This window comes from Salarias fasciatus, chromosome 13 (assembly GCF_902148845.1).
Source record: "Salarias fasciatus chromosome 13, fSalaFa1.1, whole genome shotgun sequence".
Lineage (NCBI taxonomy): Eukaryota > Metazoa > Chordata > Actinopteri > Blenniiformes > Blenniidae > Salarias > Salarias fasciatus.
In genome coordinates this window covers 25,185,522-25,203,450 of record NC_043757.1, presented here as the reverse complement: position 1 = coordinate 25,203,450, position 17,929 = coordinate 25,185,522, and positions in this window count along the sequence as shown.

The window sequence follows — 17,929 nt, the reverse complement described above, 5'->3', positions numbered from 1 at the left end:
GAGAGGTTACAGATGTAGGTTAGTGGATTTGCTATACTATGTATTTCATTTTTTACTATCGTCATGTCAATCCCATTGCAATCAGTTGAAGTCTTGTTTTTGAATGATTTTACTGTATTGATAACCTCTTTGGTTTTCACCTTGCTTAAAAAGATTGAATTTGGATTCCTTGATATGTTTTCAAAAACAGTTGGATCAATGATCTGATTTCCTCCAATTTTTGAAGCCAACTTCTCCCCAACACTTCCAAAATAGTCATTGAATCCCTCAACTATGTCTTTTGTGTTACTAATGTGTCTGTCCTCACTAAAAAAACACGTTTGGTTAACTTGAGTAGTTTTACTGTTCCTGATTAAATTATTAATTAATTTCCACTTGCCTTTATCTTTTCTTTTTTCTAGCTCTTTTGTATAATATTCTTTTTTGGATAATTGCAATTTACTATTTAATTTGATCTTTGTACTTTTTGTACTTGATCTCTGATTCTTTTGTTTGGTGCTTTATAAATTGTTTATATAACAGATTCTTTTTCTTACAAGCATTTTTTAGACCCTTTGTCATCCATGGTTTATCATCATATTTCGAATTACACTTATTTTTCTTATTGGACAGTTTTTATTGTATAATGATATAAATACTTTTAAAAAGTATTCATAAGCATCATCAACATGTCTCTTGCTGTATAACAATTCCCAATTAAATTCTTGTGTTTCACTTTGTAGGGAATTTATGGTCTCTTCTGTTCTCCTCCTTGAATATTTGATTATATGTTTTCCTTTTTGTTTTAGTATTGCACAGTCATAGATAACAAAGATCGGCAAGTGATCTGAGATATCATTGATCAATAGTCCACAGTTAAGACTGCTTCCCATGTGGTTAGTGAAGACGTTGCCAATCACTGATATGAACAGCACTATGAACAGTTATTCTAGAAGGTTTGATTATCAGTGGATATAACCCCATACTAGAAATCAGTGGTGGGCCGTCAGGGCCTGCAAGGCCTTCTCTGCTGGCCTAAAAATTATCTGAATTACAGACTGATGTAAATTACATTTTGTACATGAATAATTAATAAATGATTCCAAACGGTATGTTCCAGTTCCTTTCATAGTTTTCCCGTGGTTGTGCTGCTTCCAGACATGTTTTTTTCATATTAAATCATTTAACCAATCAGATTTCAGGCATCATCTGTTGCTAGGGTCAAAGAAATCTGCCCGAGGCCTTCGCTATCCGTTCCTGATGGCGCAGTGAAATAAAGTGAACCTTCAACCAATCAGACAGTTGCTTCAACCAATCAGATTTCGAGTTGGCGACTCAGCGCCTTCTAGCTTCTAACGCCTGGTTCACACAGGATGCGGAGGCGGCGCGCGCGGACACGCCGCGCACCGAGTTTCAGATCGGCGCTCCTGTTAACCTATCTGACGGGTCACACAGGACGCGCGGCGGCTCCGCTCCTCTCTATTTTCTCCGCGAGCCGCGCGCGCCGTGGAGCGCCAGTTGTAAAGTTGGACAGAGCAGATCGCACCACACAGGACGTCGGGAACGGAAAATACGAGAGAATCCGGTCAATTTTCAAATTAAAATAAAGACACACACACACACACACACACAGGGAGAGAGGGCGAGAGAGAGAGAGAGAGCGAGGCAGAGATTCACGTGATGTAAATGAGACATAGGAGGGGGGGGGGGGAGAGGCCAGAGCTCTCCACAGGTTACCAGAAGTCACAGTCACATCAGGTAGACAGAGATAAAGCGCTCGTAAATGTGGAAAACTGAAAGAAGGCGGAAACAACCGATCACTGCCGGGCTCAGTCGATGTCTGACCAGCACGCGGAGCGCAGCAGAAGTCGCATCCTGTGTGAACAGCCAAGCGCCTCGTCCTGTGTGAACCAGGCGTCACAACAGCAGATCCAGGCCCTCTGATTTACATTCACCAAGAGATACAGTAGGGGGCGGTATGCACATAAGTTGTTGGTCGCCTACCGCAATTATTCCAAAGAAGAAGAAGAAGACCTGAAGAGAAATAAAACTTACACAGGGCAAGCTGGACTTTCAGCCCTGGCTTTATGGAACTGAAACGCAGGGATAATCTATATGACAGAACAATTGAACTCTTTTTGAGGAAGGAAAGGAGGATGGATTTTGTTTTCAAATAATCAGGATTTTGGTGAGTAAAATGGTCCTCTTTTCCTAAATAATATTGCTGTTTTATTAAAGGAATACTCCACCCAAAAAACGATTTGGCCTCATTTTCTACTCACCCTCATGCTGAGAAACACTCTGGAGCACTTTTTTGACGTTTCAAATGCAGTTGGAGATGTTTGGGGATTTTCGTGGTCAACAAACAGGGACTGACAGAGCCCGGCAGAAAAAATGGTCCATAAAGTCCACAAAACGTTCCCATTTTCCTTCATACTGCTCGTCCGCTGTAATCCAAGTGTCCTGAGAGCGTAACGTCCATAATTAATTCTTAACGAGGTCATTTAGTACATTTTAAGAGCCCAAACAGGGCGCTCTCATGCAGCTCCATTGCATGTCTGCGCGCGCACCCTGAACTACGGAAGCCGCGGCAGACCAAGCAACACGCTTGTGCCCTTTCAGCAGGACACCGAATTCAAAGCTTTAAAACAGTAGCCAATCACTTTTGTGATTGTCCACAGCTCGGTCACTCACAGCAGAATATAAACAGCAGAACTTCTTCTTCTACGCTTGCAATTTAGAAAAGTAGTCGCTGAAAGCGCGCAAGCGTCTGGCTTGGTCTGCCGCGGCTTCCGTAGTTCAGGGTGCGCGTGCAGACATGCAATGAAGCTGTGCGAGAGCGCACTGTTTGGGCTCTTAAAATGTACTAAATTACCTCGTTAAGAATGTAATTATGGACGTTACGCGCTCAGGACACTTGGATTACAGCGGACGAGCAGTATGAAGGAAAATGGGAACGTTTTGTGGACTTTATGGACCATTTTTTCTGTCGGGCTCTGTCGGTCCCTGTTTGTTGACAACGAAAATCCCCAAACATCTCCAACTGCATTTGAAGAATCAAAAAAGTGCTCCAGAGTGTTTCTCAGCATGAGGGTGAGTAGAAAATGAGGCCACATCGTTTTTTGGGTGGAGTATTCCTTTAAGTTGTTGATGCTCACTGTACGTGCACAGATGTATTAGGAGAATTGTGCACTTCAGCAAAGGCATTTATTCTGGCTGCACAAGTATCTATCTGCTGTGCAACAACTCTTTATGTGCATAACTGCATAATAAGATTTTTTTTTGTAGACAAAATAGTTATTGAGAGGTGGATTGGTTCAGGCGGATCTGTTCTGAAGGCCTTAATGTGAAATGCACGGTCCGCCACTGCTAGAAATGGTCTCTATAAATTCATCAGTCATTTTGTCTTTTCTTTCTTTGGACAAGTCAACATTGAAATCACCACACACAAACATGATCTTACTTGTTGTAGGACACAAACTCTCGAAACTGTTCCTGAAAATGTCCATATCTGAATTGGGTGCACGGTACACACAGCTTATTATCACATTTTTCTGTTTTTCTAAATGTATTTCCACAGTCAAACATTCCATAACATCCGAAATAGTTAGTGTCATATCTTCTCGTATCTTATATTTGAGATGTTTATCAATGTACAGTGCAACACCTCCTCCTTTTTTGTTTGTTCTGTTTAGAAAATTAGGCTCATATCCATCAAGAGGAAAATCTGTTCCTTTTTCTGCAGTGATCCAAGTTTCTGAAACTGCTATTACACTGAAGTGTCCTTTTAGCTCATTTAAATAACTTAATGTGTTGGTAATTTGCATACAAACTTCTTGCATTAAAATGGAGTATTGACAGACCATTTTCGTTAGCAAATGAACTTTTAAACTGATTGTCTGTATAGTAGCAACATTTGTTGCTTAACTGATCCAAAAAATTCAGATCAGGATCAATGTCGTCATGCGAGTTCATTTTAATGTGTGTTCAGTGGATTATGACCTGTGGTTACCTGAGGGTGGCGCTGGTGCTTACTGATATTTGTCCAATTCCTCTATGTTTTTGATGACGTGCACTTTAGCATCTTCCGGAGCTCCATTTAGTTTAATAAAGACTTTGCAGTTTGCAGTCCACGTTAATTGAATTTTTCTTTGTCTTGTCAAGATTCGTGTTCTTCTGGCAATGTCTGCGTTTTTCTTTGTGAGGTGCTCGTTCACATAGACATTGGTTCCTTTGAGCATTTTTCCTTGTTTGAGCAACGCGTTTTTAGACTTCCTGTTGACAAAGCGGATTATGATCGCCGGTTTTACATCATCTCTTTTTCTGGAAAGAGGATGATAGGCCTCGATCTCAGAACGGCTGATGGAGATGCCCTTGTTGGTGAAGAAGGCGACCACCTGTTGCTCCAGCGACTCTGTCTCGATCGGTTCGCCTCCGTTCGTCGCGGCTTCTGATGTCACGGCCCGGGCGTACGAACGGGGCCTGATCTCCAACCCGCTCACGATCGCATCGTTCATGCGGGATTATTGCTCGAGATCTTCCAGGCGGCTCTCCAGTAAGGCAATCTTCTGATCTTTCTCCTTGTTCTGTCTTTGCAACTCTTTTATGTTGCTCATAAGTTCCAGTATTTGCCTCTGTTGAGCTGATATGGTGGCGACTTCGTGGGTCAGAAAGCTCAGTGATTTCTGTATTTCCATCACCTCTACTTTTGAGTATTCCCCACCTTGTTTTGCTTTATGTGCCATGTCAGTAGTTGTTGCTCAGCTGTTAGCTGAATGAGCTGTTTGAAGGCGGCCATGGTGTAACAAGTCTCGCTGGTTAAAAGTCTCCGGCTCTGCGGTGGTGAAGCAGTGGTGAAGCCTCCGGCTCTGCGGTGGTGAAGTCTCTGGCTCTGCGGTGGTGAAGCCTCCCAATGAAATGAGGGTGCAGAGGCCTCCGCGCCTCTCTGTTCAGTCAGGCTCTGACAGCGAGGTGTCAGGAATAGCACCAAGGCAAGTGTGTGTATGGGGGACACCTGGGAAGACCTTGATGTGGTAGACTTGGAAGCCTACGTTGGCCTGCTAATTTTAGCAAGAGTATACAAGTCTAAAGGTGCGGCAACAACTAATGAATCACTGTGGTTCATTCTGTGAGAATCCTGAATGTGCTCCCCAAATTAGAAAAGATTTGGATGAAAAACTTTCAAGATAAATTATTTGCAATTCAAAAGTTTGGCATGATGGTGGCGCTGGAGGAGGGGTCCAGTTTCATTATTAGGTTGTTATTTAGGTAGTCAACAAATAAAGAATATGCCTGACACAAAAAAAAATTAAGAATTTCCTGTAAATCATTTTCTAGGGGCAAATATCCCTTGGGGTCAAATTGACCCCAAGGGCGAAATGTGTGAGTAATATTTGAGGGTAATATGGGGGTTAAGAAGTCTTTCAGTCTTCGTTCGTACTCTGTTGTGAAAAACCAGGACGTTTCACTTTCCATCTCAGAGGCTTCGTCAGCAAAGTGAATAAATGTAGATGAAGTCAGTGCTCCTACCTCACCAGTTCTGACCATAAATTCAGAGCTTCTTCTGAGAACAAAGTCAAAACATTTGCCTTTGCAATGATTGCCAAGACAAAGGAGAGGAGAGTGTGTACCCTACACATCCATATTCACATTATAAATGAAAGCAATCACTTGAAAATTCTGAAGAACATACCGGTTTCGGTTTGTCCTGCAGGGTGTGATCCCACACTTCATCAATTGTGGCTGGCCCAGCAGGCACCCCACCCACCTGATTAAATAATCTTCTTGAAAAAAAATGGGGCAACAACCCACCTTGAACAAGGCAGACAGCCAGCATCTGGCCTATTTCCCGGTACATGTTTTTGTGAAGTGCTGTAAAAATGAGACATTTCAGAAATTGTTCTTTTCTGAATATTTCTTAAAATTATCTATTCACCAACCACGTCTAGGGCAAGGATTTTTGACCCTTCCGGTCCCTCAGAAATACTGTAATATTGCAGTCACCTGAGTAGCAGATGGCAAAAGTCCCGGGTAGGTCCTCCTGCATCAATTGCTCCCTCTCATTCCCGTCATCGTCGATGAAAATGACGTCAATTTTGGAGAGGGGGGTCAAATGCCTGCCTTTTAAAGGCTCTCATTGCACAGTCTAATTCCTCCCCTCGGACAACGTTTATCTGATTAGCTGAGGGGGCTTCCAAACGAATAGCCTGCCGAACGTCCCTCAGAATGTCGGCCTCATCTTCATATGTGCTTAGGGGAACAAAATATTATATCATTATTTCAAAAACATACAGCCACGAACTAACATCTTGTTTGCATGTACTTACTGAGAAGACTGGGAGCCCCGACTAAAAGCAGGTGCTGAAGATGAAGCAGAAGGAACTTCTGTATCGATGTGTGGAGCAGATGCCGAGCCGACCAAAGGAGGAGTGCGTGGAGCAGATGCCGAGTGAACCTCGGGGGCTGTGCATGGAGCAGATGCTGAAGGGGATGCAGATGCTGAAGCAGATACTGTGATACTTTAAAACAAATTATAAACTTGACAATACTTTATATATCTGAAGGAATTCATTTTAATGGAAACGATTGTAAGTGGTGTGTATTCTGCAGTGCAAATGTGTCAGGCTTACATGAGATAGAGAGACAACAGGTTCCCCCAAGTCCATTTCTATGTCTTCTGCATCACTGTCCGATATTTCCATGGTCCTGTTGATTTGAAAATGAAAACTTATCAGTATTCCTTAAATTATTATTTGTTTCAGTGAGTGAAACAGTTGCACAGTTGAGAGAATCTGTCTCTATATGGACCAAAAATGTAAACCAAATACCAAGCTAGTGATTACAATATGTACACACCTCTCTGTAGCCTCTGGGTCTTCTCTGCAAAATCAAGAAGTAAAAAAAATTACCAAAAGTAGTCAGTGTAAAGTCTAAAGTCACTCGCACATTATAGATCTATAGTAAGATAAAGGCATACAGGTCATTTTATCACGTGCATGATAATCTGAATATGAACCCATATAAAGCAATGATCTGAGGAGCCATGAGGATGTAGGACGTGCATTGCTGGCCCCCTGAATTGTAACTTTCAATAGTATCCTTTGGCATTAATTGCACCATTTGCTGATTATAGGCGCTTTAAAAGAAGCTTACTTTCATCCTTGGGACAATGTCTACCCATCCGAAATCAGAGATGGCTAAGACGAGGCATGCTAAGGTACGACTCACACCTGAGCCGGAGCCCCTTCCTGCATCAGATGCTAATGAGGCCCTATTGGCAAATATTAAAACGATGATGGACGAGATGCACACTGACATCGTCTCTGAATTCAACTCGATTGTCTCAGTGACCGTAAAGAGGGAAATATCCGCTGCTCTGGAACCTCTGGAAGCTAAACTCGAAGCTCATGGCGCGACTGTAGCAAACCTTGAGCATGATCAGGCTAATCAGTTAGCCGAGTTTCAGGGGAAGGCTGCTATGCTAACTACTCAAGTCGAGGTGCTGGCGAAGAAATGTGAGGACCTGGAGGGACGCTCGAGGTCGAACAATGTGCGCCTGGTGGGCTTACCTGAGGGCACAGAGGGTTCCCATCTCACCGAGTTTATGTCCCAGTTCCTCGTGGATTTACTTCGACTGAACAGCAAACCTGTTTTGGACCGAGCTCATCGCACCTTACTTGCAAGACCCAGGGAGGGCGAGCCACCGCGGCCTCTTGTTATATGGGTAAACCTATTCCAGGTCCGCAATCACATCCTGTGCTGTGCCAGTGAGCTGTCGCCGCTTCAGTATAATGGCAGCAGGATTTCAGTCTTCCCTGACTTCACCCCGACAGTGGCCAAGAAACGAGCTGCCTTTACTCCTGTGAAGAGAGAGCTTCATTCCTGCCAAGTTTGGACTCATTTTTCCAGCCACTCTTCGCATCACCCTGCCAGATTCACTGGTTTGAAGATCCGGCATCAGCATCAGACTTCATTCAGAAGCACATCAAGAAAGTGGTTAGTCCTGAAAACATCTAATGGACCTCCAGCAAACAGGGAGCCCCTACTAATATAATCAGGTGATGTTACCATTCAGATTGTTCAATCACTGAGAATATTTCACTTGGGATTGACTTTGTAATTCGAGTGTGCAAATGGTGTCCATCTGACTGTGCATCATATCTCTACTCTTCATTAAAAAAAAAACAAAAAACGCACGGCTACAGTTCCCTATGTATGCTAAGAGATTTGAGTGCTTTATACTTAAATCTGTGGGTCTTGTAGCATATAAAATTTAGGACAAAGGTTAAACATTTACATTGCCAGATTTGCACTCTTTTTCAATCTAGTTATTTAAGTTTGTGCCTTGTTAATACTCAAACAATTGTAAGTATCTTAATGGCTGCTCTAACATCTTAAAATTTGCCTAAGTCTGTGTTTTTCAGCTATATTATTTACTAATAAGTCACATTTTGTCTGATTTTTGCCAATAATTATTGGTAAATTAAGTTCGGTGTTTTTCCTGACGAGGGTGTTTGTTAACAGTATGGGGGAGGGAAGCGCGCATCTCATTTGGGGAGATGCTTCTGCTACTGTTGGGGGGTGGGAGGATGGGTTTTTTTTTTTTTTTTTTTTGACGTTTTGGGGGTTGTATTTTTTCAGTTTTACTTTAATGTATTTTTGTATCAGTCATAGACATGATCAAACCTGCAGAATACTATCTGTTCTCTTATATAGTTGTTTTGTTTATTTATTATGACACAGAGTAGCACATCAACTACACTCACAGGGAGCGATGTCATGTCCACGAGTCTCAACTGTAAAGGGCTTGGTAATCCCATTAAACGAAGCAAGGTGCTTCACCACCTGGGGGCGCATATTATCTATTTACAGGAAAGTCATCTTAAAGTTACAGATCATCTTAAACTGAAAAGCAGATGGGTTGGACAGATTTATCACTCCTCATTCAATAGCAGATCTTGAGGTGTAGCGATCATATTACATAAATCCAGTGGCGGACCGTGCATTTCACACTAAGGCCTTCAGAACAGATCCGCCTGAACCAATCCACCTCTCAATAACTATTTTGTCTACAAAAAAAATCTTATTATGCAGATATGCACATAAAGAGTTGTTGCACAGCAGATAGATACTTGTGCAGCCAGAATAAATGCCTTTGCTGAAGTGCACAATTCCCCTACTACATCTGTGCACATACAATGAGCATCAACAACTTAATAAAACAGCAATATTATTTAGGAAAAGAGGAACATTTTACTCACCAAAATCCCGATTATTTGAAAACAAAATACATCCTCCTTTCCTTCCTCAAAAAGAGTTCAACTGCTCTGTCATATAGATTATCCGTGCGTTTCAGTTCCATAAAGCCAGGGCTGAAAGTCCAGCTTGCCCTGTGGTATTTCTGGCATAAGTTTTATTTCTCTTCAGGGCTTCTTCTTCTTCTTCTTTGGAATAATTGGGGTAGGCGACCAACAACTTAGGTGCATACCGCCCCCTACTGTATCTCTTGGTGAATGTAAATCAGAGGGCCTGGATATGCGGTTGTTAGAAGCAAGAAGCCGCTGAGTCACCAACTCGAAATCTGATTGGTTGAAGCAGCTGTCTGTTTGACGCTTCACTTTACTTCACTGCGCCATCGGGAACGGATAGCGAAGGCCTCGGGCAGATTTCTTTGACCCTAGCAACAGATGATGCCTGAAATCTGATTGGTTAAATTATTTAATATGAAAAAAACATGTCTGGAAGCAGCGCAACCACGGGAAAACTATGAAAGGAACTGGAGCATACCGTTTGGAATCATTTATTAATTATTTATGGACAAAATATAATTTACATCAGTCTGTAATTCAGATAATTTTTAGGCCAGCAGAGAAGGCTTTGCAGGCCCTGACGGCCCACCACTGCATAAATCTATCCCATTTATACATTCTAATGCAATATCTGACCCTAAGGGCAGATACGTTATTGTTACAATACCTGCTTGGTTTTAGCAAATGTTTATGCCCCTAATTGGGATGATGATATATTCTTCAAAAATGTTTTCTCAGTTTTACCATACATGTCGTCTCACTATTTACTATTAGGAGGAGACTTTAATTGCTGGCTGAACCCACAACTTGACCGGTCTTCCACCAAGCTTTCCTCAGTTTCACGGTCTGCCAAAGTAATCCAGACTTTCATGCAGGAGTTTGCTGTCTCTGATGTTTGACGCCACTTTAACCCTATGAAAAGAGAGTATTCTTTTTTCTCTAGCGTTCATCATACATACACTCGTATTGACTACTTCCTCCTTGACAATCGGTTACTCCCTTTTGTCTCTCACTGTAGTTATAATGCCATAGTGTTATCTGATCATGCTGCAGTCTCCTTGAAGATTCATTTTGATAATGTAATCAAGCAGCGATCATGATGGCGATTCCGTTCATGCTTACTTTCTAAGGAAGATTTTGTGAGTTTTGTTTCTCAACAAATTGACTTTTTTGTGAGCTTAAACAGATCTCTGGATGTGTCAGCATCTCTTCTGTGGGAGACATTAAAGGCATATATTAGAGGAGAAATAATTTCCTAAACTGGCTATGAGAAGAAGCTCAGAAAAGAAAAGCTTAACAATTTGGCACAACAAATATCTCATCTTGACAATCAATACGCTACCTCTCCATCACCTGAGATATATAAAGAACGCTTATTACGACAGGCAGAGTATGATAAGCTCACAACACACCGGTCCACTGAGCTTCTTCTTCAGACTAGGTCTAAGTTTTTCGAACGTGGGGATAAAGCCAGTAAACTATTAGCTCACCCGTTGCATCAGGCTTCATCGGCTCGTCAAATTTCTCAGATTCAAACAAGTACAGGCACAACAACAAACCTCTCTGAAATTAACAAAACATTTAAGGAATTTTACATTTCTCTCTACTCTTCAGACCATGATACTTCCCCTCTCAATGTTGACAGATTTTTTAAAGATTTGGACATTCCTTCTATAGAGCAAGCTGTTGCAGATAAGCGCGAGGAGCCAATTACTATCTCAGAGTTAAATGCAGCAATTGATTCTTTACAAAGTGGGAAGAGTCCGGGTCCAGATGGTTACCCGACTGAGTTTTATAAAAAATTTGGGGATAAACTGACTCCTTTATTAATTGATATGTACAATGAATCTTTTCAATCTGGACATCTTCCCCAAACTCTCTCTCAGGCATCCATTTCTGTTCTTCTTAAAAAGGGCAAAGATCCTTTGAATTGTTCCTCGTATCGACCTATTAGCTTGCTTAATGTGGACCTTAAAATACTTTCTAAATTACTAGCTTTACATTTGGAATCTGTTCTCCCATCAATTATCTCCCCAGATCAAACTGGATTTATTCAAAATACGCACTCCTTTTCGAACCTCAGGCGTCTTTTTAATGTTATTTACAACCCGTCCACCTCCAATTGTCCCGAAGCTCTGATATCCTTAGATGCAGAAAAAGCCTTCGATAGAATAGAGTGGGACTACCTGTTTAACACTTTGGAGAAATTTGCTTTTAAAAAGACTTTAATTTCTTGGATCAAGCTGCTATATTCATCACCTATGGCTTCGATTTGTACAAATAATACGAATTCAAGCTACTTTCGTCTTTACCGGTCTACTAGACAAGGTTGTCCTTTAATCCCGCTACCCTTCGCCCTGGCAATTGAACCTCTCTGTCTATAGCTTTACACTCTCATCCTTTTATAACTGGTATTCAGAGATATACTGTAGAACTAAAAATTTCCCTTTATGCCGATGATTTACTTTAATACATTTCTAATCCGAATATTTCTATTCCCGCTGCCTTAACTACTCTCACTTCATTTGGTGAAATATCAGGTTATAAACTTAATTTAAATAAAAGTGAAATAATCCCTGTAAATTGTTGAATAATTTTATAATATTCTTTACATCATGCTTATTATATTATGTTATTTACTATTATTGATATCATGCATGTCTCTGTTAGTTATAGTGTGCTAGTGGACACAGGCGTGGAAAAGACATGTATCCTTTTTCTGTTCGCCAGCCTGCCATTTTTCATTTTTACGGCAGCCTCTTGGCAGCTGGACAGTTTGCTTTTTTCTAAAGCTAAGACTACAGGTCAATTGTCTCTCTGTCTCCCTCTTGCGCAAATGAGGCTCATTGGACAAGAAATGTGACACTATGATTTGTTGCACAACACCTGGCATTTGGGAAGGATGGATGGAGACTTGATGGAGGCTGATAGGGCCTCCCAAGGGGTCACGGACATTGACCTTTGTAGGGAGGGGGGAAGAGAGTCAATTGAGAAGCAACAAATGGTTTAAAGCAATTGTGTTTTGACGAAGAATCAATTGAGAAGCAACAAACTCTCAAAAAATAGTATAAATAGATGGAGCGGAGAGCAATCGGCGCGTCAGTTCTTTTTGGTCTGTCTGACTGCCAGGGGGTTTTTGGAAATAAAGTCCTCTTTTTGCATTCTGACTCCGACTCTGCCTGATTATTCCGAGGAAAACTACGATTGAAGACTTCAAGAACCAAGTGGATATGATTGAGGATTTTACGTTTTTTCTGGAATATATGTTTGTTTTTTTGCACCATGACTGGCCTAGGATACTTTTTAAATAAAAATCCACGACAAAATGCTGCTGCAACAAACTACCCACTGCATAATTGGCCCTTCAAAATTACCCAGGATACCTTTACATATCTTGGAGTCCATGTCACATGTAAATATTCAGATCTGTATAAAGCCAACTTGGCTTCACTTTTGACCCGTGTCCACGAAGACTTTGAAAGATGGTCTTTGCTTAAAGCTAGGGTTGGCGATCTTGGAAAACTAGCATTTGCATGTAGCATCTCTCCAAGGCTTTGCCTAGCTAGCTCCGTCCAGCTCCCACCCCATTGGAGGAGCTCCAGTTGGGAGCGGAGACGCAGAGACGTTCACACGCGGCACTTCTGCGTCCAGTGCGTTCCTGGCGTAACTTGTCCTCAGCGCTTCGTTTCTTCGTTTTTCTTTATTTGCACTACGCCAAGTTATGGCGCACTCAACGATAAGTAAACCCCCAAACATTCTTCTCCGCCATTCTTCAACAACGCTCCATCCTTCTACGCGCGCACTGAGCCAGGGTCAGTGCACACCATTGACATGTACGTGCAGGGGGCAGGTCGAACGGCGAAGGGATTTGATTGGTTTAAAAAAAGGTGTCCCCTCAAGACTATTGGTTGCTGTTTTTCCTGTTTTACTCCTGCTGTAGAGAACGGATATTTTCCAAACTACTTTAAAAACACGCTATGAATTGCTTCCCATTGGGTCATAAAGATCATTTTAACCAGTATTTAAAAAAATGTATCTCATTCAAATCGCCAACCCTAGCTTTAATTTATCTCTGCCTGCTCGAATCAATTCGGTGAAAATGAATATCCTTCACCGGTTCTCCTATCTCTTTCAGTGCCTACTGATTTTTCTTCCTCAAATTTTTTTTACACAAGTTAGATAGTCTGATATTGGAGTATATTTGGAACAAAAAAGTTGCCAGACTGCGAAAACTATACTTGGAAAGACCGAGGCAAATGGGTGGAATGGCGTTACCTAACTTCAGGTTTTACTATTGGTCGGCAAATATTCGAATCTTAAAATACTGGCTTCAAGCTGAGGCTCTTAATCCTCCTCCTGCATGGCTAGTTCTAGAAACCAATTCCGCATCCCCAGTATCATTAAAAGCTCTAGTACATGCACCCATTCACTCCTCAACCTCACCTTACACAAATAACCAGATAGAAATACTTTTAGGATCTGGGTTCAGTTTGAGGATGTTTTCACACCTACCCACTTTAGCTCGACCTAACAGAGTTTTTGGACCGAGCGCGGCGCGACTGGGTTGGTGTGAAAGCGCCACTCGCTCTAGTTGCCGCTCTAACTACCCCCGCTCCGAGAGCGGCTGAAAGGGGTGGTCTCGGAGCGGCTTGGGTCGATCTGGGATGCGGCGCAGCAGAAGTGTGAAAGCGCACCGGCTTTAGCTCGCTCCACAGCCAAATGCTGCCGCCTTTATGAACTACACAGGCACCCGTAGTCAGCCCCGAAAAGTGATCACATATCAAAATGGCTGAAAGAAGAAAGACGACTCGTGGGGAAACCTGGAGCAGTGAAGAAATTAACACCCTTGTGAATATATGGAAAGAAGAGTTTGTGGACGCTCAACTCTCAAGTACACTCAGGAACAGTGCCGTGTACGACACTTTCAGTAAGCTGCTGATAGAACAATGCCAAACGAAAGTGAAAAAGTTGAGGGCGGACTACATTAAAATCCGCGACGAACTGCAAAAAACCGGGAGTGATGGGTCGCAGAAGGACAAATTGTCCTGGTACGAGGGTGGACCCAAAAGTTCCCGGACTGTGGTTATAACTTTTTATTTTTTAATCTTCGCAATTATTTGAAACTGTCACCTTCAAAATACTCTCCTTTGGCTTGAATACAACGCTGCACCCAAGATTTTCACTGTTCAGAAGAGTCGCCATGACCGTGCGTAACTGTGCCGGAAAGATAGAACTTCGATTTTCCTTCCCCCGCCTGTATGCCTGTCTTACCTTTCCGCTGCCGCTCCAGTTTCATCTTTGACAACAAAAAGCCGTCGCCTGGGGCCAGATCAGGTGAATATGGCGGTGGGGAGGCTGGCTGGTCACGGTTTTAGTCCAAAAATATGCTTTACGCACAACATTTGGTGCTATTTCTGTGCGTAACGGGGTGTCCTGTGGTCTGCTGTCTGCTATGATGAGGCCATTTCCGGGAGCCTTCGTCTCCCTGCTTCTAATAACCGCCTGAGGATGATCTGTCTGGATCTCTACAATACTCCCATCAGATCTGCAATGTCATCAAAAGTCCTGCGTGGATCTACCAGGACGTCTTCTTCAGCTTTTGTGACGTTTTCCTCTGTTCTGGAAGTGGATTGTTGTCCTCTGCGTGCCTGGTCTTCGTGATGTAATCTGATTACTCTTAAAGGGCCCAAACCACTCAGACACCCTGAGAATCCTTCTTAATGAATGTCTGCAACATGGTGAGTGTTTCTGCCGCTGTTTTCCCAATAAAAAACAAAATGTTTTGACAGAGTGCATATCCGTGGATATCCGCCATCTTGAAAAATCGAAGAGCGGGGTGTAACTCTGTCAACACAAACAGTGACTGTCAGCTGACCGCATCACGGGGGAAGACCAAACCTGGCACAGTTATGCATGAGGCTATCCTGTAGCGACATCTAGCGGCCAAAGTCGGAAATTCATTGTATTTTTTTATTAATAGAATCAGTCCGGAAACTTTTGGGTCCCCCCTCGTATGACCAGCTCCACGAAATACTAGGGGGTAAACCCGTTGTCGACCCTGTTGATGTGGTGGAGTCCAGCTCATCACACAAGCCTACAACTCCATCTACTGATGACAACACTGCTTCTACAATCAATACTAAGTTTTTGTGTTATGTCTTTACAATTGCCTATTGTAGAAGTCATCAGGGGGGTTAAATGGCTGTTACATTAAAACAATTTTTATATATTTTCTATGTAGGTCGATTTTGACTTCACCTTCCCTTCTCTTTCCCATTCTTCATGTCTTTTCTCCATCTCTCTTTTGTTCTGTCCTGCCCTCTAGACCAAGTGTGAAGGGACCAGTCAGGATCTAGGCTATAATTACTGTTTGCATAAATATGACACATTAACAATTATTTTTTCTTCACAGGTCCAGATGAAGAGTCAGCCGAAAATCCTGGTGAGGCAGAGTGTGGTACCTCAGCACCAAACACAAGCGAAATAAACAGTGGAGGGTCGAACATCGGGAGAAGGCTTCCTATTCCTGGTTCTGAAGCTCGCAAACGAAAAAAGAAATTGAAAAACGTAACAGAAGTTGGAATTCAGGAATACATGGAAGACACCAAAAAAATGATGAAAGACATTTGTTAAACGGAGAAGAAGCAGTTGGCTGAGGAGACCGCTGCTTTAAAAGAGTTGGTTCAGGTATGTGTTTTTGACTTCACCATTGCTATAGTGGATAAAATACTTCTCCCCATTCATTTTTTTTATCTTTTATCATCAGGCTTAAAGGGACAGCGAAGAGAAATGATTCCAGGCTATGCAGGACCAGTTTCAGTCCACTAACCAGATGCTCATGCAACTAATGGGCACAATTGCATCTGCGTTGAATCCTGCTCCACCTTCCCATCCCTCCTGGACCACAACACCACCACCAGCATCAAGCTCCTATGGCTGGTCCATGGCACGTCAGTACCCTCCACTGCTGGTGAATTCTCCAGCACAACTGCAAATGTCTCCCACACCACATCCTACTGTCCAACAAGAAGTTCGCTCTTCATCAGCAGCTGATGCTGATGAACACTCCACCACCACGTCATACTTTCCAGCATCAGTTGCATTCCACACCACCTTCTGTCCAGCTGCCAATACCTTCTATGCCTGTTGATCCAGCTGTGCATCAGCCACCACATCCTATCCAGCTACAAGGGCTCCCTCCCCAGCAGCTCCCTTCACAGCAGCCTGACCCAGAAGATGACAACAGTCGCACCATTGTACGCGAGGCCTTTGATGTTGTCAATCCACAACACTTTTACAACTTTCAGTAACTTTTGTGTTTTTATGGAGAACTGTACACCTTGTTCATTTTTCTAAGGTACAGTTTTAAAGAGTAATCTTTAAATAGAAAAGACTAATTTTTGCCTTCATCTACCTCTTGCCAGTTGCACGTGTAGAGATGTTTACCACCATTCAAAATGTGCGAAGTTACAGTTTTTAAGAATTTTTTTTTTTTTTTTTGTTATATTTATAGAAAATGTTTCTTATTGCCTACCTCTTGTCCCAATTGCAGGTTAAGGGACATTGCACGTTTATATCTGTTTACAACTATTCATATTTTTTTAAGTTATGAGTGATGTTTACTTTTTTACAGAAAATGTTAGAATTTCTTCTTTTGTACCACTTCATGATTGCCACTTACAGCACATTGCACATTTTGTGATGGTTACAATTTAAATTTTATGAAGAAATGTTCAAAACATTTACAAAATAAACAGTATTTTCTTGAACAGACTTGTATGCATCGATTTACACATTACACAACACTAAACCAAACATAACAAAAAGAAATTGCCCCTTACTTTCACAGTGCAGAAAAGTATCTGCGCAGTGCATCCCTGATCATGTGCTGTTGCTGAGGTCCCTGCTGCTGTCCCTCTTCATCTCCCCCCTCAGCTTCCTCAACTTCCCTATCCATGTATTCCTTGTTGTGAACTTCACAGAAGTTGTGCAGAACACAGCAAGCAGACACGATCTGACTAATAAAAGTGATGTGGGTCTCATTTGATTTCAGAAGACAACAAAATCTGCCTTTGAGTCGGCCATATGCTCGTTCCACTGCCATGCAACATGATGAAAGTTTGCTGTTGAAGTTCAGTTGGTCGGGTGTCACTCCAGGTCCTTCTTGGTATGGTTTGATCAGCCATGTTGATAGAGGGTAAGCCAAGTCCCCCAGGAGTAAAACTGGCACATCAACCCCTTCAAATCTTTCAGTCCAGTTGGGGAAAAGTGTGCCACCATTTCCGCGTTTACATAGTGAGGAGAGAGCATAAACACGGGCATCATGCACCTTTCCTGGACATCCTACATTTATGTCCCAAAACCTTAGCTTATGATCCACCACACCCTGTAAGATAATTGAATAATCTCCTTTTCGATTATAATAATCAGCTGAGTTATTACTTGGAGCCCTTATCTTGATGTGAGTCCCATCAATACACCCCCCGACTTGGGGGAACCTCCACCTGTCTCGAAAACCTTGCACAATCTCTCTGAACTCAGCTGAAGATGGATGCTTGATGTACTTGGGCCGTACGACAACATTGATAGCTGTTATAACCTCCTGGGTGATCTGGCAGCATGTTGATAACCCCACACCAAAC